Raw genomic sequence first — 25,799 nt, 5'->3', positions numbered from 1 at the left:
TCCGGCCGGCCTGGAATAGCAGATTGAACGTAAGCTGCATAATATTGCATTGATATGCAGTCAAAACTTCAAACGCGTTTTTCTCGAAATGACTATTTTTTTATCGCTTTAACTTCAAATCTACTGCGCCGATTGGCATGACTGTTTCCGTCGAAGCTAACGAAATAGTCTAGGAATTGTACCACTTTTATTACAATCCATCAACTATGTGTGTTTTTACTTGGCCGACGAAGTCGAAAAATCGATGAAAAAACCATTTTTTTTTTCAAATGGCCGCAATTTTGTTTCCTATGGTCCAACTAACTTAAGCGAGATACAACTCCTAAAGAATCTTATATACTTCGCTAACGTCAACTCAATTTTTACTTCAGACGAGTCGGCTGACTTGTGACAGACATACCGCGCATGGAGGTCTACTTCGAAATTTTGTTTCGTTCAGACGGCACTTCCGCCTTTGCTCTTCGACATTTCCGGTCGAAAAAATTCCAGTTTGTAGCGGTACATTCTGACCAAATTTGACATTGATATCTATAACACATCCCGAGAAAAAAATTCTCGAAGAACATGCTTCTATCGGGCTAACGCTCCTCTCAACGACAGAGAGCAGCGGCGTTTGCGTATTGTCAGTGCTGACAGACATGCAACACTGCATGAAATAATTGCAGAGATCAGTGTGGGCCGGACGATGAACGTATCCGTTAGGACAATGCGGAGAAATCTGGAGTTAATGGGATAGACAGCAGACGACCGACGCGAATGCCTTTGCTAATAGCACTACATCGCCAGCAACGCCTCTCGTGACCACGTCAGATGAGTCCCTATTTCAGTTGTAAGAGCTAATGATAGGGTTCGAGTGTGGACCTGACACCACGAAGCCATGGATCCAAGTTGTCGACAAGGCACTGTGCAAGTTGGTGGTGGCTCGCTACTGGTGTGGGCTGTGTTTCTACTGAATGGACTGGTTCCTCTGGACTAACTGAACCGATCCCTGATTACGTTCGGCTACTTTGACACCATTTGCAGCCACTCATGGACTTCATCTTGCCAAACAGGACCACAATGGTTCGCTATTGGTCCGAAGAACGTTCTGGACAATTCGAGCGAATAATTTGGCCACGAATATTCATGGTACATATTCGAGGGACATACTAGGGGGGGAGGGGGGGGGGGTGTCAATTCGTGGACCAAATCCTGCACAGATAACACTTAAGCTGTTATGGACTGATGCAGAGGTAGCATGGCTCAACATTTCTGCAAGGGACTTCCAACGGCTTGTTCAATCCAAGCCACGTCGAATTGCTACATTACACAGGGCAAAAGGAGGTCAGGCATGATATTAGGTGGTGTTCCCTGACTTTTGTCACCTCAGTATATAGGCCTAATGATGCACTGTCACAGCTCACTCCCATGAACAGAGGTACTTTTTACAGGCTTACAAACCGACCACTACTTTAAAAGGCGTATCATACAGACACTTTCTGTGTTCAGTCACTTCATACAACAATGTATTCATTACAAATTAGCTGATTTTTCTGAGGGGAGTCGTAGTCCATGTCGCAAAGACACAGGTTCCAGCGGTGTATATGAGCAATCTTCTGTGAGTCTGCATCTGCCAGTAACTGTATTCTTGCTTTTTTTCCCCTTCTTTTTCACGACAAGGCGCCTCTGATTCTCAACGTTCTTACTTTCAAGGCATCGTGACGCGGGAGATATTTGCAACCTATGACCTCGTCCTGTAGCATTCAAAACGGGTAGGATACTTACTAGTTTTTTCTAAATATATTAACTACTTCTACTGTTGTATTATTTAGTATAGTATGAACTTGTTCAATTGCTTGAAATCAGAATACTCCCGCAGCGTACAGCTATTCATTTGAATTTTTAGTTATTATCCGCCTAAAATACAAGAGACCACCACCACCACCACCACCACCACCACCACCACCAGTGGTAACTTCGTACTTCAACGAGAAAAAGCGCACATGCAAGATATCAGTCCCACCACCCGATCCTGCGCGAAAATTTGGATAATGATTCTGACAGTACACGGCTACGACGCTCTGAATGTACAGATTTTAAACATTCGCGCGTGCTGGTGGTTTGATTTGCGCCCCACTGCAGCCGCGCGCGGGACCACCACTCCCTTGGCAGTCACGTATAAATCACGTCGCAATTCACGTTAGGAGTAGTGTTATCGTATCGATGATCAGGATGGGAGGTTCAAATCTTTAATATTTTACCATTTTACATTGTAATATGCCCTTTTAAATACGCCTTTAGCTCAGGTATGAAGGGACTTTCTCGCCACCCTGTAGAAAGACGTAATGAAGTCGAGCAGCTACCAAGCTGAAACGGTTGACAATAGTCCTTTGGTGAAGGCTTAGGAATCGAGTCCGATGACCTCTTTATTGTCCCTATCTACTAGCGGGGGCGGAACGCTGATCGAGAGGTCGCGACAAGGATCTGCACGGCTGGCGGTATCGCACGGCGCCATCGCAGTTCCGAGAAGGGCCAGCGCCCTCTATACAGACGCGGCCAGAAGCTGCGCTCGCTCCCCACAGCGGGGCCACCTGTCGGTGGCAACATTAATCAACGTGGCGGCGCCATTCTGGCCGTGATTGGGGAGCGCCATGTAGGGCACGGCGGCTCGTCTCGACACGAGCGGCCAATGAAAAGCGCTTCCCTGCAACAGGCACACGGGAGCTCGCCTCGAATCGGTCATTAATCGTTTCCTCCAGGGATTACCACCATTCGCCCGATCTTCCCCCAAGGTCGCCGCCGCTGAAAGTCTGCGTTTATAGATATTACCAAAATAGTGCGCACACCTGTGCCCCGTAGCTCAACTTCTGGGCAAGTTGGCAACACTAGTCATTCGCACGTTGCGGCAATCGTGAGATTTTAGTGTGGGAAATTAGTCTATATTCCTTAATACGCTAGGGAGCGAGCAGTGTTTTCAAGAGAAATCGTAAATATCGGGTGTATCAGAAGTCGTTCCCTCATTACAAAGCATTCATATGGCATAAATACACTAATGTGACAGAAGTCATGGGATAACGATATGCACATATGCGAGGGTCATTCCAAAAGAAATGCACACTATTTCTGTAAAAATACAGTTTTCATTCTGCATGTGTGAAAGTTTTACAGTGTGTAGATACATCCTTCCCGCTTGTTTTCAAACTTAGTTCAACCTGTTCCCGTGAGTGGCGCCGTCACAGAATGTCTTCAAGATGGCTGCTACACTTTACGTTCGTCAGAAGCAACGTGCTGTTATAGAATGTAGAATAAAAGATAGATTTTTAAAAAAAAATATTGTGCATTTCTTTTGGAGCGACCCTCGTACAGACTGCGATAGTATCCCGTACACGAGGTATAAAAGGGCACTGCATTGGCGGAGCTGTCATTTGTACTCAGGTGATTCATGTGAAAAGGTTTCCGACAAGATTATGCCTGCACGACGGGAATTAACAGGCTTTGAACGCGGAATGCCAGTTGGAGGCAAACGTGCGAGACATTCCAGTTCGGAAATCGTTAAGGAATTTAGTATTCCGAGATCCACAGTGTAAAGAGTGTGTCGAGAATATCAAATTTCAGGCGGACTGCCTTCACTTAACGAGCGAGAGCAGCGGCGTTTGCTTGGAGTCGTCAGTGCTAACTTACAAGCAACACTGCGTGAAATGACCACACAAATCAAAGTGGGACGAACGACGAACGTATCTGTGAGGGCAGTGCGCCAAAATTTGGCGTCAATGGATTATGACAGCAGACCAACAGCACGACATCGCCAGCAGCGCCTCTTCTCGGCTCGTGAATCGGTTGGACCCTAGACGACTGGAAAACCATGGTCTGGTCAGATGTCCCGATATCGGTTGGTAAGAGTTGACGGTAGGATCCAAGTGTGGCGCCTCCGAAATGGTGCTGGCTGTGTTCACATGGAATGGACCGGGTCTTCTGGTCTTGAACCGATCACTGACTGGTAATGGTCAAGTTTGGCTACTTGAAGACCATCTGCGGTCATTCATGGATTTGATGTTACCAGACAATGATGCGCCATGTTAAGGGACCAAAGTTGTTCGCGACTGGTTTGAAGAACGTTCGGCACAATTCGAGCTACTGATTTGGCCAGCGAATGTTTTGGCCACCCTGATCTCCCGACATGAATCCCATGGAACATTTGTGGACCGTAATCGAGACTTGTTGAGTCCGCACGGAGTTGCTGCACTGCCCCTGCCAGGAGTAAACTAAGACTGATGCCTCCAAAACGCAAAGACCCAAGCCGGATTAAAGTACTGCAACAAGGAAGTTGCGTTGATTTTGTTGTTATTATTCTTAATTTATCTTTAGTTATACAGAGTACGTAACTTGTGATATGTACAAGAATTCACAATCTCTCTTTACCTAGAACAATAAAGCCAAGTTTTTCCTGAAACCAAGAACTACCCGTTTTCTGAAGTTCATTAGCCACCCAGACAGAGGCATTAACTTTCTTTTTAAATAGAAGTATCGCATTTTTGTGTAAGAGCATCAGGCATGTATTGCAGAAATTCAGTGATACAACTCTTTTATGGGACTAACATGCAACTGTGGAGTAAAAATATGTTTGACCTGCTGTTGCAGCAGTCTCAATGGTGTGCAACCCGGAAATTTAAACAACTCTGCACGCGCTTCCAAGGCGAGCAGTACGTGATGTTTGCACTGCTCTTAATGCACAGTCGTGTAAACTACTGGGCGACTTGCCATTCAGACGGTGACAACGCCACAAAATTTTACATACTCACTGTATTTTACTCTCACACCTACTTGAATTTATCTGTTACGTATCTATCGTTCTAGAAAAAAGAAACGTAACATAGGTCCGTTTAAAAAGTGGAATTTATTGCTGTACCCAAACGAATAACAAAGTTTCGGAAACTGCCTTTGTTTCACGAACCTCTGGTCAACATGCGTGTCTGTGAAGAGAGATCAGTTACTACAGGTTGGACCTGTTCTGTGCCCAGATCAAAGCCGACAAGGCTTGTGCTCTTTACACAGCATAATACAGCAAAACTTGAGCCAATGCTACCGGTTATGAAACCCAAACCACTGCAGTCGCTTTTCGATGAGATGCTATTAAAGACGTCGTGGGCAATGAGAGACAGAATTGATTGCAAATGCGCCAGTCACACACACTAGCACACAGTTTTCATCTCTCTGGAGGTTTGATAACAGCGCACAATCTGCTCTGCCCTGTGACAGTAGCGAAACGTTAATTAAACATGGCAGCTATAACATTCCATGTCTCACACCCTAGACGACGATGGAACATCATCTGCTTCTGAAGTCTATTCTCACTATCGCTGCCTCCCAACAACATGACTGTCGTCACCAATTAGTGCAAAAGAAAAATAAGTGAAGATGAGGATGAATGAGGAAGATGAAGGTGGAAAAGAAAGAAGGGTGGAGGAAGGAGAGTAACGAAGACGTCAGAGGAGGAAGGCTAACAAACGAAGAGATTTTCACGTCGCAAATCAATACGCAATAGCATTTATTGAACTACTTTGCAGTAGGGCTCATAGCTTTGGATCCGTTGGAGGTGATAGAAACAGCCGCTTGTATCTTAGCAGGACTCATTCGCACCTGTCGGTAGCCTAGCCGTGGGAAGCGGTACCTGTGTCAATTCCAGCGACAGAATATTCAAGCCCCCTAAGAATCTAAATGAACAAAATTAATTATTCAATTTAGTTAAAAGTCAATATACTGCCCTTTGTTATTAACAAGAAGATTGTGTAAAAATCTCAGCTTTCTAGCTGGCATACTTTCAGAGTTAGGGAAAATTACCTGAAACACCCCAAACCGACACTTGTAAGATTAAAGTCAGTTAGGATTTATAACAGTTTGTCTCTCAGTATCATTTGAAATCATTACCGAAGTTCACAAAATGGCAGAACAATTTATTTAGATTTTTGTAATTTAAAAACGTTAACTATTTTTCGTAATATAAAATTCAGAAAAGATTATTATTTAGTTAGTATGCTGTTGAGTGAGTAAATGAGAATGAGTGGAAGTGTGTATGTGGGACATACGTAAAGATTCAATATTATATGATGTACAGCATTATGTAACTGTGCCATGGGAAAGCTGTGTTTTCCCCACCTTGCTGATGACGTATGTCCAAGGGTACTTGCTTCTGTAAGAAAGCAGCCAGAATAGTCGTTTGTAGAGTAATAGTTTTTCGAAAGTTATTTCAAGATTAGTTTTCTTTTCGTTTAGTTTTGTTGAACATTTTATTAATATTTGCATGATGAAGTGACGTAAATGCATCTACATCTACATCTATACTCCGCGAGCCACCTTGCGGTGTGTGGCGGAGGGTACTTATTGTACCACTATCTGATCCCACCTTCCCTGTTCCATTCACGAATTGTGCGTGGGAAGAACGACTGCTTGTAAGTCTCCGTATTTGCTCTAATTTCTCGGATCTTTTCGTTGTGATCATTACGCGAGATATATGTGGGCGGTAGTAATATGTTGCCCATCTCTTCCCGGAATGTGCTCTCTCGTAATTTCGATAATAAACCTCTCCGTATTGCGTAACGCCTTTCTTGAAGTGTCCGCCACTGGAGCTTGTTCAGCATCTCCGTAACGCTCTCGCGCTGACTAAATGTCCCCATGACGAATCGCGCTGCTTTTCGCTGGATCATGTCTATCTCTTCTATTAATCCAACCTGGTAAGGGTCCCATACTGATGAGCAATACTCAAGAATCGGACGAACAAGCGTTTTGTAAGCTACTTCTTTCGTCGATGAGTCACATTTTCTTAGAATTCTTCCTATGAATCTCAACCTGGCGCCTGCTTTTCCCACTATTTGTTTTATGAGATCATTCCACTTCAGATCGCTCCGGATAGTAACTTCTAAGTATTTTACGGTCGTTACCGCTTCCAAAGATTTACCACCTATGGCATAATCGTACTGGAATGGATTTCTGCCCCTATGTATGCGCATTATATTACATTTATCTACGTTTAGGGAAAGCTGCCAGCTGTCGCACCATGCATTAATCCTCTGCAGGTCCTCCTGGAGTACGTACGAGTCTTCTGATGTTGCTACTTTCTTGTAGACAACCGTGTCATCTGCAAATAGCCTCACGGAGCTACCGATGTTGTCAACTAAGTCATTTATGTATATTGTAAACAATAAAGGTCCTATCGCGCTTCCCTGCGGTACTCCCGAAATTACCTGTGAATAATGATTGACGTAGGACAGTTTTAGCGCGTAAATGGTCTCTAAGGATGGTTTTGATTGGCTCGTCATTTTGAACAACCAATCAGCGTTAAGCATTTCCCGCGCACTGGAAGTAGTTACAGACTCTGGAAGGAACGGCATTAGGTACTCGCTAGTCAGCTATCGGACGTGCAGGTCATATTGAACACTTCCGTCTTTATTATGTGTAAAATGAAGAAATAATTGGCTTCTCGCGTCCAGATTGTGTGGCCGTAGTAGCAGTTGCATTTACGGACAGTTTTGTGAAGTTTGGAAGTTTTTGCATTGTTTTGTTGGAAAGAACCACGTGTGACCTGTCGGCCTTTGTAAAATTCCGCGTGGCATGTTTTATATTCGTCTATGGAATATTTGGCGAGCAATTTCTTTAGTAGATATCCACTGAAAAAAGACCGAATGTGAAACTCTTAAACTGCAGCAGAGTAATGACTGTAAATCGCGTGATAATTCGGGTTGGACTAAGTACATTCCTGGCTTCCTTGTGTGTGTACTGGGTTGTCTGAACTGTGAGCTGACGACAGTGATACTACTCGTTAATAAAATACGAGCTGATGGCAAGTTTTATTTTGAACCTAAAGAGATAAAAGAACTTGTTGCAGAATTCTGACATTTATCTAAAGAGATGAAGCAATCATCCTCCACCCGAAAATTGCTATATTGCTGGATAGTTTGCTACCAAAGTTTACGCGGACTGGCGGTGTTTTTCTTCAACGTTGCTTTTAATGCCGTCTGAACAGTATCTACGTATGCAGAGAAACGGGGTGGTGCTCAGACGCCGTACTGAGGTAGGTGGAACTTGTGTAGTGCACAGTACGACCAGAGACGAGTGATCAAACAATTACGCCACAATCCTACCCCGCCCCGCCGCAAGACGAGAGGGAGGAGAAAGAATAGGAAGCCTAAGTAAGACTCAGTGCGGATTCGAAAGTTTTCTGGATCAGAAATAACTCGGCCAGCCAAAGTTCCCTCACAGTGTGAAGTAGCTAGGCACAATAATATTGCCAACGTCTGTACTGTGTGTAGCTCCCACAGAGGCGGTGGGAAGTTCCTGCTTCTCACGCCTCACGATACAACAGCCGCAGCTGCTCCACGAAATGCTGACCGCGACCGGCATCGTGCAACACTGAACTTGAGACGCACGCGGCCTTCTGCGTAGTGGCATTAGCGTCCGACACACAGGGCTGACACGTCAAGCAAAGCCGACTGTTCCAGCACTCTATCAGAATCCACTTCTATTCAGTATACATTACGCCATTCTATAATAAATGAGTTTCTCTGTGGAGTCGTCGGGGAAAGGAGTATGTGGGGATGAGCTGACAATCAGAAGGAACAAAATGATAAGGGCCGGCCGCGGTGGCCGAGCGATTCTAGGCGCTTCAGTCCGGCACCGCACAACTGCTACGGTCGCAGGTTCGAATCCTGCCTCGGGCATGGATGTGTGTGATGTCCTTAGGTTAGTCAGGTTTAAGTAGTTCTAGATTGCACAGGATAGAGTAGCATGGAGAGCTGCATCAAACCAGTCTCCGGACTGAAGACCACAACAACAACAACAACAAGTAGTTCTAAGTCTAGGGGAGTGATAACCTCAGATGTTAAGTCCCATAGTGCTCAGAGCCATTTGAACCAAAATGATAAGGCAGTAATAGTTTCCGTGGTAGTTGAGGGGAATCTAAGAGGTCGAAACTGTAGGAGGAACAGAGATTGTTATAAACTGAAAAAATAGCTTTGAGTGTTGGATGCATGTGCTACTGTCAAATAACGGAAACTCAAAAAAGTGGGGAAACTAAAAAACAGAAGGAAAGCTTAAAGAACCACTATAGAAGGAGGGGGGGGGGGGTTGTCCCCCAAAAAGAGCTTCAAATAACTGACGTCATCTCACCGACACTAATAAACTCGAGAACGCGATAGGCTGAGCGCGTGTCATCTGCTAAAATGCCATCAGGCGACAGCTGTAGACGGGCGCGTAACGTAGTATAATAGGGGCACTAAAGTAAAAGGTGTCTCACCGTCCACAGTTGAGAGCAATGGGGACAAAGCGGGGGAGGTTCGCCACTTAAAAGATGTCGATGACTAAAAAGACAGTGCCCTATCCGGAGTCTAGTTAAAATTACCTCCTCCCGACGACGAGTTCGGGAGGAAGAAGTCCAAGCACAGGGAACAGCTTTCACGTCCCACAATTTATTATGGGGAAGTGTCGACCAATGCGCGTGCCATAAATGAACAACACGACGACATAAAACACTCCGCAGATCGGCGAAGGGAACCATGCGAACAGCAGGCTGAAGGAGAGAGAGACTGCAGCCTTGGCCGCTATATCGGTCGCCTCGGATGCGGGAGTGTAGGATAATTTGGGGAGGACTTTCCCATCAGTTGGCGTATTCCCGCAATAACTGCTTCAAATTGGCTTTCGTGGTAAGTAAACATTGCGATCAGCACCTTTGAAGAGCGCCAAAATGGCGTAAAGCAACTCAGGAGCACACCACCATTTAAAAGGATGGGCGTTCCAAAGCGATAAAAGCTGAACAACAGATTGACGTTAAGTCAAAAATTACGTGAATGCATGCTCACCCAGTGTGCGAAAATTACTTGCTGCCACAATGCCAGAGGGGATAAAATGAAAAATGTTATGGACGTAAGTGCTTACAAGTAAAAGGGAAAAATCCAGTTTGCTACACATAAAATAAATGTAAATTAGTGGACGACATACGTAAATTCGTGAGAGTGTCAAAATAAAACAACAGATGTGTTACCATGATCTTGTTTTCGGAAAAGGCACTTGTTGGTTGGTTGATCTGGGGAGCGGACCAGACAGCGAGGTCATCGGTCCTATTGGATTAAGGAAGAATGGGGGGGGGGGGGGGGGGGGGGAAGGAAGTTGGCCGTGCCCTTTCAAAGGAACCATACCGGCATTTGCTGAAGCGATTTAGGGTAATCTCGGAAAACGTAAATTTGGATGGCCGGATGCGGGTTTGAACCGTCGTCCTCCCGTACACAGACCGGTATGCCAACCATTGCGCCATCAAGCTTCGTGCACTTGTTAAAAGCTAAGCGATGTACCTGGGTCGTATGTAATTACCAGCAGCAGAATAAATGCGACTGATAAAATTTTAATGACTGGTTACTTTGTTAAATGTTTGACTTAAGTAAGGGATATGAACATGAGTGGAGTACTCGAGCCATGTTCTAAAACTACATTTATATTCTGTACAGAAGCATTAAAATGCTTTTAATACAGGTGACTTCACGTACGACGTAAGCGTTGAGTTCGGCACAGGACGAGAATCAATACGGCTGAGGGTAGCTCCAAACCGCACAGACGCTACAGGTCGTTCTTTGGACTTCGGCAGGTGGCTAGCGGTTTCAGCCCAACCAGCGGAGTAGGTATCGACCTTCGAAAAAAGCCCTAAAAAATCATTGCACCATTTGGAACTGCAGACTTATCAGTAGCTTCTGCACTCAAAGTTGTGCACAAAATGAAAACCAAAACTTTACAAAATAACGGCAGTGCATCGACTGACTAATTCGGATGCCGTTGCTTGACAATACTACAGCAGCTGGCTTCTGCAGGCTACACATGATGGAGAAGTTGACAGTGAAATAATCTTTATTCTGATGTAGCGCGGCGGCATTTATCGGCGTATTTGAAATCGCAGAACAATGACGCTGGAGTTCTGAAAATCTTCATCAACTGCATTGAAAGCCACGGTATGATGTGAAAACTAGAGAATGGTGTGCAACACTTTTACCTGAGAACAAATGACTAACGAATAGACCAACTACTATTTCATGCAGGGTGGCGCAAGAGCACACATCGTCAATGCATGTGCGATAGTGCTGTGATGGGGCTTTGATGATAAAATTACCTTTGTTAGCTCTCTGAAAAAGGTTGCAGTATATCGTTCGCATATCTATCAGAAGTTACGATTTCGTGGACCCCAGTCTGAAGTGTTAAACAGAGGAATGATTTTCTCAGACTTCTAAAGAAGAACGCTCATAAAAAGTCTGGTTAGGCTAAAACCCATACGCCACTCACCACAGTCTGAACAAAAATCCGCGGCGATTTATGTGTCGTTTCCGCGCGTGCCGAAAACGTCGTTTGCGCCGTACGTGAAACACACTGTATTACGTTCGCAGCACCTGTCCTACATTGGGAACTTTGAGAGACTGAAACATGCCTGCGCAAAGTGTGGTGTTTACTGTAACGAGAACAGATCATTACAAAAAACAAGTACTTCCTGGAGGCGAATGAGTCATCTAAGAGAGGGTAAAAGAAACATTACGACGAGTAAAGGAACAAGAGAAAGAAAATGAAGAGGGCTATTCGTTTCACACTTTTCTACTCTGGCTATCACCTGCATCAGCTGTTCTTAAGCGCTATTTACGGTTATACCGCTAGGTGGCGTCATGGAGACAAATTATGTTGCCTACGCCGTTATCACGATAATCTCGCGCTTCGGCCGGTATTCTGTTTCCTGGAAATCCGGTCGCGCGCTTTGCAGCCACAGCCGAGGGCAATGTGTGTCGCCTGACCAGGGTCAGAGGTGACTGAGGGCCGTAGGTCAGCTGTTGACCTTGAATGACGCGCCGTCGCATCCCCGATCCACTCTGTGGAGGGCCGCGCATATTGTCACCTGGGGAATGTCACAAGGCGCAGGCGAAATTTAAGGCGCCGTAAATTATGCACCCCCTCCCTCCCCCCTCTAAAAACACACACACACACACACACACACACACACACACACACACACACACACACACACGATGTAGGATGAGCAACGCAGAAGCGTTCTCAAGAATGTTCGTGCAAAAGCAACTTCATATAGCAAGGCAGGTGTGCGGGTGAGGCGTGACTTAAATGTCCCGCATCTGCACGCCAGCGCATTTAGACGTACGCTACGTCATCATGGCGAATTCCTGCTGGACGGAGCACTTTGTGACTCAGTTCATAAATACACGCAAAGGGCAACTGTGCTTGTGGGAAGTGGACTCGTCCGTGAACATAACCTAAGACCACTGTTCCAATGACCATGACACCAGGCTTTATGGGCTCTCCTGTGACCAAGGGTCAAGGGATGCACCTTCCAGGGCGAATAAACCATGTCTGTCCAGTCGTCTGTAGACTGTGTGTCCGGAGACAATTGTTTCAATGGCTGCGGTAAGGTCCCGAGCAAGGCTACCTGCAGTACTCCGTGGCCGTCTGCGGACACTCATGGTGAGATATCTGTCTTCTTGTGGTGTTGTACACTGTGGACGTCTCGTACTGTAGCGCCTGGACACGTTTCCTCTCTGCTGGAATCGTTGCCATAATCTTGAGATCACACTTTGTGGAACACGGATTGGATTGGATTGTTTGGGGGAAGAGACCAAACAGCGAGGTTATCGGTCTCATCGGATTAGGGAAGGATGGGGAAGGAAGTCGGCCGTGCCCTTTCAAAGGAACCATCCCAGCATTTGTCTGGAGCGATTTAGGGAAATCACGGACAACCTAAATCAGGATGGCCGGACGCGGGATTGAACCGTCGTCCTACTGAATGCGAGTCCAGTGTGCTAACCACTGCGCCACCTCGCTCGGTGGCACACGGAGGGCCCGTACTACGACCTGCTGTGTTTGACCAGCCTCCAGTCGCCCTAGTATTCTACCCCTCATAACGTCATCAATGTGTGTTCTCTGAGGCATTTTCAACACACAGTCACTATTAGCACATATGAAAACGTCTGCACACTTACTCGCTGCACCGTACTCTGACATGCACCAACGCACCTCTGCGTATGTGGAGTGATGCCAGCGTCACCGTGCGACGACCGCAGGTCAAATGCGCCGCATGGTTATACCCCTGGTAATTTAAACCCGCAAACCGCCCACCGGGGCTTTGTTTGACCATTTATCGGCATTATCGTTAATTTATGAGCATGAGTGTAAGACGGCGGACGTCGGCTTAAAATCTAGCGTAATAACAATTCCCTTCTTCTGTCATATCCATGGTTTCAGCAGTCCATGTGAAACAATAGTGCCGCGAACTCTGTGGCAGTGGTTCGACTGTGCCCGCCAGCAACTGCTGCATTGCAGCGAACCCGCCGATTACCGCGAATCAGCAGTCTTAAGCAACTGCGACATAGCACACTTGTTCGCAACGCCTTGAGCCGCTGTGCATGCAGCCGATTTGAACGTGGAATTTGTTCAATGAAGAGGTGAAGAAATAGCCTGAAATATGGAACTCATTTTGCAAGGAGTATCACGATAGAATTAAGAACAGAGCCGCATGGTTTTAAGTGTGTGTGTGAAAGGTTTCTGTGAGGGTTTTGCTACCAAACCGGTTCGGGAGGAAAATGATACAGATCACTGTTACACTACTTTGTGTTTGTATTCGAGTAGAGTTTTTGCTCGAATGTGGTCACTCAAAACTTGTAACAGCGAAAGCAGCAAATGCTTAGCTCCATAGCGAGAGCCCTTTAAGCCGACTGAACAACTCCTTAGTTAATTAAAACAGTTTAATATAAATTCTGTTCACTACTTTAATGTAATTAATACTTTATTGTATTGCAGCCACAAATTATAATCATACAAATTATATAGTTTTTCACGTTCGGCAATGAATTGATTCAGTGTTCACTACGATTGTCAGCAGTCAGATTTAGATACATTTGTCTTGTCTTGGTACTTTACCAGCATTGTAAATAAACTAATCGGTGCAAATATTACGTCTACTGTTAAGTGAACTCCTGTGACTTGATGGGTTAAAATGGCTCTGAGCACTATTAAACTTAACTGCTGAGGCCATCAGTCCCCTAGAACGTAGAACTACTTAAACCTAACTAATCAAAGGACATCACACACATCCATGCCCGAGGCAGGATTCGAACCTGCGACCGTAGCGGTAGAGCGGGTCCAGACGTTAGCGCCTAGAACCACTCGGCCACTCCGGCCGGCACTTCATGGGATTTCAGTGTCCAGATTACGTAAAATATCTCTCCGACTGCAGTAGCTGTGGAGGTCACAGCAATATTTGATAATCCTAACAGTAAAGGTCAACTCAACATCGATATATCTGTGAAACATTTTCCATTTTTGTTAGAATTCCAACTGCGCACGTCACTTATCTCCGGGCAAGACTTACACGGTATCCGAAGATCCGTTTCTTGGAGGAAAGTTCCGGTGACCAATTTGTTGCCCAGTTTAGATCAGACTGTACTGAAAGACTCATGGCATAGTCTTTGCTTCTTATGGATGATCGGAGTTTTTCTGGTAACTGAAGTAACTACTATGCACTCACTCTAAAACAACTAAAGATTCCGTTTTCATCTTGTCTTAAATCTATATAGAGCGACACGAACACTCGTTTCAGCGGCCGTGAACTAACCAGTGGAAGGATCCAAAACCTGCTGTTGAGTTTCTGAATGTATTCATGAACAAAATAAGCGAACACTGCCGGGTTTCTTCTGCCTACGTCCATATTGGTTAGCTTCCAGTCTAGTGCCGCTGCGCCGGCGCTAGGCGCTTCAGTCTGGAGCTGCGCGACCGCTACGGTCGCAGGTTCGAATCCTGCCTCGGTTATGGATGTGTGTGATGTCCTTAGGTTAGTTAGGTTTAAGTAGTTCTAAGTTCTAGGGGACTGATAGCCTCAGATGTTAAGTCCCTTAGTGCTCAGAGCCATTTGAACCATTTTCTAGTGCCGCTGCGCGATTATCGCTACGTGCCGCTGTGTGTGCACTCAAACGCTTTCTGCGAGCATGCGGGGTTATGGCTCGTCTGCATCGAGCCATAGAGTTCACGCACGCGTGCAGATCTGCCACACTCAGACCCGCATTTTAAACCGCACGTGTTACGGTCCCCTAATGCGCGAGAGGGGCCTTAATGTCGCAGCAGGCATGTCAGATTTGAGGTGGCGTACACTGTGGCCAGGTGAAGGGGGCGCGACATTCCCAGCTGGTGTCGCCGTCAGTGAGGGATCGGCCGCTGGGGAAGTTCACTGACCCAGAACGGGGCGGCCGTTCGCTACTCGAAAGCGCACTCACGGGGGCGAGTGGAAAGTGCGGTCGGAAGAGCCTCTCCCCACATACCGAACATACGTCTCCCTGTACAGCGCGTTCTTTCGCGCATCCAGAAAGTGTGATACACGCCTCTGGAAAGCGACGCTGAAGGCAGAAAGCGATGCTGAAGACTGACATTCCTCTTCTGCACTCCACAACCAACACGAATTGCTTTAAAAATTACTTTACCCTTTCGTAGTTCCACAATTTTTGAAAATTGGAGAGCAAAATAACTGATGATGGTCGAAGTAGAGAGGATATAAAATGTAGACTGGCAATGAAATCGTTTCTGAAGAAGAGAAATTTGTTAACATCGAGTATAGATTTAAGTGTCAGGAAGTCATTTCTGAAAGTATTTGTATGGAGTGTAGCCATGTATGGAAGTGAAACATGGACGATAAATAGTTTAGACAAGAAGAGAATAGAAGCTTTCGAAATGTGGTACTACAGAAGAATGCTGAAGATTAGATGGGTAGATCACATAACTAATGAGGAGGTATTGAACAGAATTGGGGAGAAGAGGAGTTTGTGGCACAACTTGACTAGAAGAAGGGATCGGTTGGTAGGACATGTTCTGAGGCATCAACGGATCACAAATTTAGCATTGGAGGGCAGCGTGGAGGGTAAAAATCGTAGAGTGAGACCAAGAGATGAATACACTATGCAGATTCAGAAGGATGTAGGATGCAGTAGGTACTGGGAGATGAAGAAGCTTGCACAGGATCGAGTAGCATGGAGAGCTGCATCAAACCAGTCTCAGGACTGAAGACCACAACAAAAACAACAACAAGTGGATAATTGCTCAACAAGATCGCTCAACTTTTCCGGTTGTCCAATATGGACTTAATTCTATTTCAAAAACTTTAGAAATACATTTCAAAATATTAGAAACCATGTGCTGTCTGTGGGCAACCTTGTCAGTCGCTATTGTGCATCGTCTAAGTACAGTTTGTCGGCTTATTCGTGTTCGCTATTGTGGTTATCTACTAAAATGAGTTCAAAACAAGAACGAACACCAATCACACACTAAGATGACAGAAGTCATGGGATACCTTCCAATATCGTGTCCGACCTCCTTTTGCGCGGCACAGGGCAGCAATTCAACGTGGCATACTCAACAACTTGTTGAAGACCCCTGCAGAAATATTGAGCCATGCTGCCTCTTTAGCTGTCGATAATTGCCAAAGTGTTGCTCGTGCAGGATTTTGTGCACGAACAGACATCTCGATTTTGTCCCATAAATGTTCGATGGGATTCCTTTCGAGCAATCAGCGATTTTGTCCTTCGATGGGATTCCTATCGGGCAATCTGGATAGCCAAACCATTCTCCCGAACTATCCAGAATGTTCTTGAAATGTATGACGAACAATTGTGGCCTGGTGACTTTTGTCATCCATAAATATTCCATCGTTGTTTGGGAAGATGGAGTGCTTGAATGGCTGCAAATGGTCTCCCAGTAGCCGAACATAACCATTTCCAGTCAAAGATCGGTTCAGTTGGACCAGAGGAGCAGTCCATTCCATGTTAACACAGTTCACATCCTCTTCAGTTGAAACTTCCGGGCTGAGAGGCCGTGGTCGATGTATAAAATTTCCACCTAACGTTTCGTCTACATCTGCAGGAGACATCTTCTGAGGTCGTCCAGCTACTGCCACTGAGGCTCCAGGCGCTCTCGCATTTATAGAGCGCATAGAGGGCACCACCATTCTTCACGTTATGCCGACGGTATGCCTATCTTTAGAAGGCGTCATCATTCTCGATTAAGTGTAATCGATTGTCATTCTGCTGGCGCAACGTCGACACCCATATATGCGCTCTATAAATGCGAGAGCGCCTGAGATGTCTCTCGCTGATGGAAATGTTATACATCGACCACGGCCGCTCAGCCCGGAAGTTTCAACAGACGACAACGCCGGCCGTGAAAGCCTACACTGTACAGTTCACATCATTATGGAGCCACCATCAACTTGCACAGTACCTTGTTGACAGTTTGGGTGCACGGCTTCGTGTGGTTTGCCCCACAATCTAATGCTAACATTAGTTCTTACCAACCGAAATGGAGACTCACCCGACCAGGCAACGTTTTCCTGTCGTCTAAGGTCCAACCGATACGGTCTCGAGCCCAGAAGACGCGCTGCAGGCAACGTCGTCCTGTTAGCAAAGGCACTGTTGTCAGTGGTCTGCTGCTATTGCCCATTAACGCCAAATTCCGCCGCATTGTCCGAACAGATACGTTAGTAGACTTTCCACATTGACTTCTGCAGTTATATCGTGCAATGTTGATTGTCTACTAGCCCTGACAACTCTCCGCAAACGCCGCTGCAAAGTTACGGCCGCCGGCTACTGCGTTGTCCGTGTCGAGAGGTAATGCCTGAAATTTGGCCTTCTCGGCACACTCTGGACACTGTGGATCTCGGAATATTGAAATTTCCGAAATGGGATGTCCCATGCGTCTAGCTCCAACTACCATTCGGCGTTCGAAGTCTTGATTCCCTTCGAGCGGCCGTAATCACATAGGAAATATTTTCACGTAACCACCTGAGTACAAATGACAGCTCCGTCGCTCCACTGCCCTTTTATACCTTGTATAAGGGATACTACCGTCATCTGTATATGATCCTATCGTTATCGCATGACTTCTGTGGCCTCAGTGTATTAGAGAGCATCGTAACGAAAATACATTGCTGACATTATGGTATATTAGGGCAGATGAATAAAAACTATCGGTAAAATTTAGGATTATTCTTGTGTTACGAGCATTTTATGAACTTTAGCCATCAGTCACCTTCTCGTTTTCAGTTAGCCTGGTACCTATTTGGATGATTAGTCAGTGACCGTTACAACATCGACAGAAAATCCAATACTGGAGCTGCCCTATGCGGAGTAACAATTTTGTTTACCTACTGCACTTCGTGAGTTGTATACTTACGATATATTGCTGTTTACGTTTACTCACTTTCTACTCTGAATGTTTTTATTCCGATTTCCGCGTTTATAAATGAGGTACGAACACTTTTCTACTTACATCTCGAGCTGTTTTTGATGAACTCTAGTTAATCCGCGAAGCAGTGCGTCACGTAATTTGTCTCTAACGTCGAGCGTCATTAAGCGTGTGGATTCTGAGCGAACTTGCCCTGTTTTCGCGCGGCACCATGGAAATTGCGACGTACGTACGAAACGAACGTGTAGGAGTATGGGGAAGAATCTTTACTTATTGTTAAGATACACAGTTTCAAACGAACACCACTAATGTAGATCGAGGGCGAACTGGTTTTTAGGCAATTCATGTTCTTGCAGTTACCATTTGAAAATGGCACTGTAAGCCGAAATTGCGATCTTGGTGACTTAAATAATTTAAATAACAGTTCACATGAAAAATGCTGTCCTTTCTAAAAATTTACATCTCCCAATCCCTGTGCAATGTTATCAAGATATGGGGATAGCATCGCGAGTATCACTAGGACCCTGAGTTACTGCCTGCAAATGTTAACACCATGTGCGCTGTGACTACACTGAGGTAATTTGTGAATGACGTCTTCTGGCAACCACGTCCCCTGGACTAAGGCCCTCCGCACGCGGTGCGATTCAAAAGAAATTTGTTGCCGACGTGAGTTGATTACAGTCTGTCAGCGAATCGCTTCCTGTGTAGTTATACATAGAGCTCCGCAGACGACGCAACTGCAGAGTAACTCCACCAGTCAATCGCTTGCAACGCGTTGCCAACCAGTTGCCAGCGACGCGCCGTCCGCGTTACCAAGCGGTCTGATCTGCATCGTGTCCACTAACACAGCTGTATTTTGATTTAATGTGAAGATGAACGAGCAGGTTGTGGACATCAGCTTTGCACGGGAGGTCGAAAAACATCCCATTTTGTAAAACTACAAGCTCCCAGGCTACTACCGGATAGATTTGACAGAGAAAGCAGGTTATGAAAAGGGTGCTGTACATCCACTGTTTAAAGTAGAATCACCGGTATGTCAATGCAAGCAAATGCACAAAAAACTGTAAAGGATACCGATAATATTGTTTTGTGTGACTAGCAGCCTTTGTCGTTCTCTAAAATTACACACCAAGTGGAAGCGAACTCTGAAGAGCCACAAATCTCCGATACTTGGAAATACACGGTTACAATTAATGCACTATATGAAAAAAACGTGAATTAATTACAAACTACGGCGTGCACACACTTTATTCAACATGTAAACTTCACTACAGTTTTTCGGATACGCCTACGGTTATTGGCGATGATGTGGCGCAGACGAATAGCGAAGTTCAGCATGACCTGCTGAAGTGTCGAAACATCGATGCTATCGATGTCCTACTGAATGGCTGTTTTTATCTTAGGGTTGGTTTTGAGGTTATTGCTGTACATCTAGTCTTTAATACAGCGCCACAAAAAGGAGTCGCATGTGTTCGAATCCGGAGAACGTGGCGGCCAATCTAAGTCCATGCCACTGGTCTCTGGGTACCCCAGAACCTGAATGCGCTCCCCAAAGTGCTCCTCCAAGACAGTCAATCTCCAGCTTCGATGGGATCGAGCTCTGTCTTGCATGAACCACATCTTATCGAAATTAGGGTCACTTTGCATAATTGGGATAAAATCATCTTCGAAAACGTTCACGTACCGTTTGGTTGTCACTGTGTCATCAAGGAATATAGTCCGTGTCCGTGACTGGACATAGCACACCACACAGTCACCCGTTGAGGGTGAAGAGACAATTCGATCGCGAAATGCGGATTCTCAGGCCCCCCAGATCCATCCAAAATAAAGTTGGCTTCATCCCTAAACCATACCCTGCATGTGCATAATAATTCCCAGCCGGCCGGAGTGGCCGAGCGCTTCTAGGCGCTACAGTCTGGAACCGCACGACCGCTACTGTCGCAGGTTCGAATCCTTCCTCGGGCATGGATGTGTGTGAGGTCCTTAGGTTAGTTAGGTTTAAGTAGTTCTAAATTCTAGGGGACTGATGACCTCAGCAGTTAAGTCCCATAGTGCTCAGAGCCAATAATTCCCATCATGCTCCGCGGCCAATCGTGCAGTTTGAGCATTCTAACGCAAAGCGTTCAGAAGTTCTGACGATTTTATTTCATGTAGTTCAATAATTGTCAAACTGTTTTAACACCATGGTGTTCACACACGAATGATTTACGAACACACACCACCATCACCACATTTCCGCGTATATACATCTTAAGATGCTAGCGTTTTCAAAGTAATAGTATCGATGTGTTACGGTGGAAGAAACAAACAACGCCAAATCAATGCAGCACTGTTGAGTCCATTAAAAACTATGAATTTCGAAAGTGTCTGTTTCAGCTCCTTGGCTGCTATATACAGCCTGCAGTTTACATTGTGTGTAATAATAAGAGAGTACTGTATCTTCCTCTAACATTGAATTTGTGCTCGACACGCCGAGTGTAACCAAAATATCTTCCGGCGTGACACGCTCGCTCACGGCAAGTACAGTTTCTCATTTCATAATTTCCCCGTTTGCGGAACTGCGTTGCCAGCAACAAGTTGCCCCTTTTCAGTCGCGCCTTGTGCGGACTGCCTTAACAGTAAAGATGGTGTCGCTCGACTTCCGCTATCATCCTACAGCGATAGCGCCGCGTCCGTTTTCAGCTGCGGACCACTGTCGTTCGTGCTCGCTAAGTGGGGCGGTCGTTCCACGCGGCCTGCTACTGCCATCGCGCCTGGGAAAACCCGACAAGGACCCCGCTTCTTTGAATTCTTTGTGCCTTACAACTGTCGGCTGAAGAAAAAAAAATTATGTGGAACAGGCAGGAAGCAGAGCGCTCAACCCAACACGGATAGCAAAACAAGTTGCTGCCATGCCAATCTGGCATCGCGTCTCTATTGGTACGCATACTTATTGCACAGGGTGTTTCCGTGGGAGCGTGTAAAAATGTAACAGAACATAGAGAATGCTCCACTGGGCAATTTTAAGGAGATATGAAAGTAAACTTGTCAAGCGTTACCGTTTTCCAGCTTATTTACAACTAACCTGCGTACAAGTTTACACGTGCTGTGTTGCTTATTTCCTGCAAGGAAACGAGGAGGACGAGCCTGGTTACCAGGAAGTCATGATGCAGGTTTTGTTTACCTTGCTTGTCCATAAGGTGGCTCTGTTGTATCGTATTTACATTGTCCCGTGACAGAACGTGCTATGAATCAACAACAGGCCCATTAATTACTCAGTGCTATTCAGAAACGTACAGTACAATACCACGGAGCAGTACCGGCACAGTACTTCATGGTCACTGAATTGGAAGGGGACGTATGGCCTGCGAGGTCACCTGACCTGAATCCCCTTGATAATTTCCTGTGGGGATATTTATAGCCACCTGTGTATGAATCCCAGTGGATACGGAGAAGGAATTAGTTGCCAGAATTGTAGCTGCCTGTGATGTGATTCGAAAAAACCAGGGATATCTGTCAGGGTGCGTCGAAATCTTGTTCGCCGATGTCATGCTTGCATTGGGGTTGGTGGCCCTCAGTTTCAGCACGTTTTCTAAGATACAGAACATATGGAACGTTCATTGCATCAATGAAGCTATCTGTACTAAAAAGTACACAGTGATGTGATTTCATTCCTATTATCTCCTTAAGTGGGCTTCCCTGACCCCAGGCGCATTACCTGCAACTTTTCTGTGGAGCATGCTGTACGTCCTGTACATTTTTGCACGCTCTTACGGAAACACCTTGTATAGCGCAAATAAAAGAGTGAGAGTTTCAGTGTTACCTTTGCCGGCCGCTGTGAGCGAGAGGTTCTAGGCGCTTCAGTCAGGAACCGCGCTGCTGCTGTCCTTAGGTTAGGTAGGTTTAGGTAGTTCTAAGTTCTAGGGGACTGATGACCTCAGAAGTTAGTCCCATAATGCTCAGAGCAATTTGAACCATTTTTGACTACTAACGGACGCCAGTGTTTAGATGTTGTTGTTGTTGAAATCTGTGGTACCATACATCGATATACCACACCACAGACATCGCGAAATTGGCAACTAATTGCACGTTTCCCCTCAGATGTCAATAGCGCTCGCACGGGCTTTGGCGGACCCAATGGTACGTGCCCTCTGCCGCCGCAATTAGGACGGCCGGCGGCAGCCAGGCAACGGACTGACACTAGGAGCTCCTTCACTAACAGACGCAGACGCCGCCTAGTCGCAGCTCCAGCCCCATCGTCCATGCTTAATACAGAGATATCCTTGTTGGCACTGATAGCTGGACTTTATTTCTTGATGCAATATTTGTAATGAGTATTCGTACACTTTGAGAAATCTTCTATTAAGTAAATCTTCTGTTAACTATGTTAATTCGTTCCCTAATCACTTCTGCTCCTTTCCAGCTTTCCTACGACGACAGTTGCGACACCTCTCCTTACTGCTGTGTGCGAAGTCGTACACCAGGAAAACCAATGATTTGCCAATGATGTTAGGCTGTGATTGGATCGAGCGGGAAGCAGAGATGGTCAGATCTACCCTGGACGACGCCACCGTGGCTGTCGCCCATCCGCCTCAGAGCAGCAGTCGGGCCGACAGCAGACAAAGCGCTGGCGACCCTGCCAGGGCAGCCGCGGGCCGATGCTAGCGGGCATTGTCCGCAGATCACGTACCGAGCGAGACCAGCCTGCGCTCGTAATTGGCGAGCGGCCGGCGCGGCGAAGCTCGCGCGGTAATCACAGTATTTAAACGTTATTAAAGCTAAGAGGGCGCTTTTTCTTTTGCGGGCCGTCGCAAATTAACATCTTAAATTGAATTCCTGCGCCAGTAATCCCGGTGAACCGGATGGACTCGGCGCGCGGTCGCAGCGAGACCTTGCACTCGACCTTCCCGCCGCCCCATTCGCCTCTCCGCAACTTTACGACGCGTCGGCCGGCGACCGCTCGTAAAGGTGGGGGGCAGGCGCAGCTATTGTTCCGCCAATATCTCGTCTGGCCGTCCAGGGGGCAACTGCGCGTATAAACACGCGCGTCAGAAGCGAGGTGACCCGAGGTCACCGTTCGGTAAGCAGCTCGTACGGAGCCGTGAAGAATCTTGCCGAGATATATCGCCAAAATAAGTGGCTTTCGTGATGTCTCGGTAAATACGAAGTGGGGCAGGGAAGCATCACTAACTCCGAAGGTTAATCAAGAAAAAAAAAGAAAAAAACATGGTGGAGCAAAATTATATTTTGACACAGTAGGTTGCAATTGGAAGTTAATTTCATGAAGTTTTAAACAACAGGTCTTGCAAGTGATGTCCCTCACTGTTAATGCAGCGTTGCCGCCGGTTTCTAGAGTTCTGCATAACTTGATGAAGCATCTGCTATGGAATGGGGCCAACTTCAAGGCGTACTGCATGCTTTAAGGGTTGCAGGGTCCTCGGTCGATGTTTATACACCTCACTCTTGTGATAGTCTAAATGGTTCAAATGGCTCTGAGCACTATAGGACTTAACATCTGAGGTCATCAGTCCCCTAGGACTTTACTTAAACCTAACTAACCTAAGGACGTCACACACATCCATGCCCGAGGCAGAATTCGAACCTGCGACCGTAGCGCTCGCGCTGTTCCAGACTGTAGCGCCTAGAACCGCTCGGCCACTCCGGCCGGCTGTGATAGTCTCATAAAGAGTAGTTGGACGGGGTCAAAAAAATGGCTCTGAGCACTATGGGACTCAACTGCTGAGGTCATTAGTCCCCTAGAACTTAGAACTAGTTAAACCTAACTAACCTAAGGACATCACAAACATCCATGCCCGAGGCAGGATTCGAACCTGCGACCGTAGCGGTCTTGCGGTTCCAGACTGCAGCGCCTTTAACCGCACGGCCACTTCGGCCGGCGACGGGGTCAAATCCGACAAGCACGCGATCATGGGACGTCACTGTAGCCCAAGATCACACGCCTGACGAAGATTTCCCTTGAAACATTAATCGAATTTCTAACCGTGTAGGCCGTGGAACCATCCTGTTGAAACCACAATAGCCACATATCCATTTCTTGAAGATGTGACTAAAAAATTGTTGCATCATATTGACATACCGCTCAGATTTGATGGTAACAACATTCTTTGTTCGACCGGTTCTCTGTGCTCCAACTCTGTTTTGCACAATACTAACACACACATGGAAGTTCACCCATAACAAAATCTATTTCTAGTCAGGAACGGCGCTTCCAGGGGATATTTGACAGAGTACGCACCGCACACTGTACTGCAGTGATAGGTTTTGCAAAAAGTACGCTCGACGGAAAAAGCATGTTCCTTGTTCTAAACCATATTTACAACTGGAAGTCACACTAACGGGAACTTCCACTGATGCCACTTCAATAGAGACCATGCCCAGCTTTCCAACGCCTCCCCTCCGTTCACAACTGTATCTTGAAAGTTGGGATACTTCCCTGCCCCACCCTGTACGACTGTCCACTCCGTAGCTGCGTGGTCAGCATACACAGTGGGTGAGAAGTCGTTCGCTAAATAGTTTTAAATGTCGGGAAGTTTTATGACTACTTATAATGAACCCTGTTACGTTTTATTATGGATTCCTTCAGAAAACCTTGACATCCGTAGCATTTTCTTACAGTGAACGAAGAGGTGGCACGGAAGTTGACTTTACGAGAGCGCGCACATGTCGTTTCACGGTTTGAAGTGTGAAGATCTGAAGCCCTTGTTCAGTGATGGTCGTCGAGTGTTCGTGGCCTTTTGCCCCACTTGATGGTAAAACTATTAGGAACTGTCACACCAAGTTGAGAATTGGTTCAGATGAATAAATCTCGAAGAGAACGACCTTCGGTGGTGCAATCTCCAGAAAATGTAGAGGCAGTGAGGGTCATCTTCACTTTCAGTCCTGATAAATCAACACACCAGGCAGCTCGTGAGAGGGGAATCAGCAGGCACACAGTGTCTGTTGTGCTAACGAAGGACCTGATCTGGAAACCCTATTACGTTGAGGAGTTACAGGCGATGTTTCAGATAGGGGAAGTCGTCAATCGGCGCAACTGCCTTTACTGGACAGACACAAATCCAGGAACGACAACTGAAAAATCACAGAGCCAATCAAAATTGATAGCCTAGTGCGGTGCGACTGGGAAACTTCTCATTTGTCCATTCATATTGCGAGACACCATGAACAGCGACCGGTTTGGCCAGATGCTGAATGAATACGTGTGGCCACTGATACCACTACGCAAAAATGTTGCAGATATCCTCCTTCGCCAGGACAGAGCACCATCTCGTTTTGCCTGCATCGTTCCTGACTGGCTGGACAAACACTTTTTAGGTCATTGGCTGGGATGACGAAGAACCTGTGAACGGTCACCCCTTGTGACTTTCCTCTTGTGGGGTTGGGCCAAAGAAGCGATGTACCGAACAAACTCACCCAGTGTCGACGAATAAGAGGAGAGAGAATCACAGCTGTCTTCGGAAATGTCCCTTTGACTTCCCTGCAGAAATCAGTTGCTATTCCGAGACGCTTGGGCTGTTTGGTCGGCAACGCAGAAGCATATGTGTAATTGTAGTATAGTACACATATTCTCATGG

General features: G+C 46.2%; 1 protein-coding gene across 2 annotated transcripts in view; it reads right to left on the bottom strand.

The window, feature by feature from the left end:
• The window catches only part of LOC126416184 (rhophilin-2), a 461,568-nt gene that overhangs the window by 28,140 nt on the left and 407,629 nt on the right, over window positions 1-25,799 (bottom strand). The gene's annotated exons all lie outside the window — the stretch shown is intronic.

Source organism: Schistocerca serialis, chromosome 8, assembly GCF_023864345.2.
Source record: "Schistocerca serialis cubense isolate TAMUIC-IGC-003099 chromosome 8, iqSchSeri2.2, whole genome shotgun sequence".
In the NCBI taxonomy this organism is placed as follows: Eukaryota; Metazoa; Arthropoda; class Insecta; order Orthoptera; family Acrididae; genus Schistocerca; species Schistocerca serialis.
This window is presented reverse-complemented; position numbering and strand designations above follow the sequence as displayed.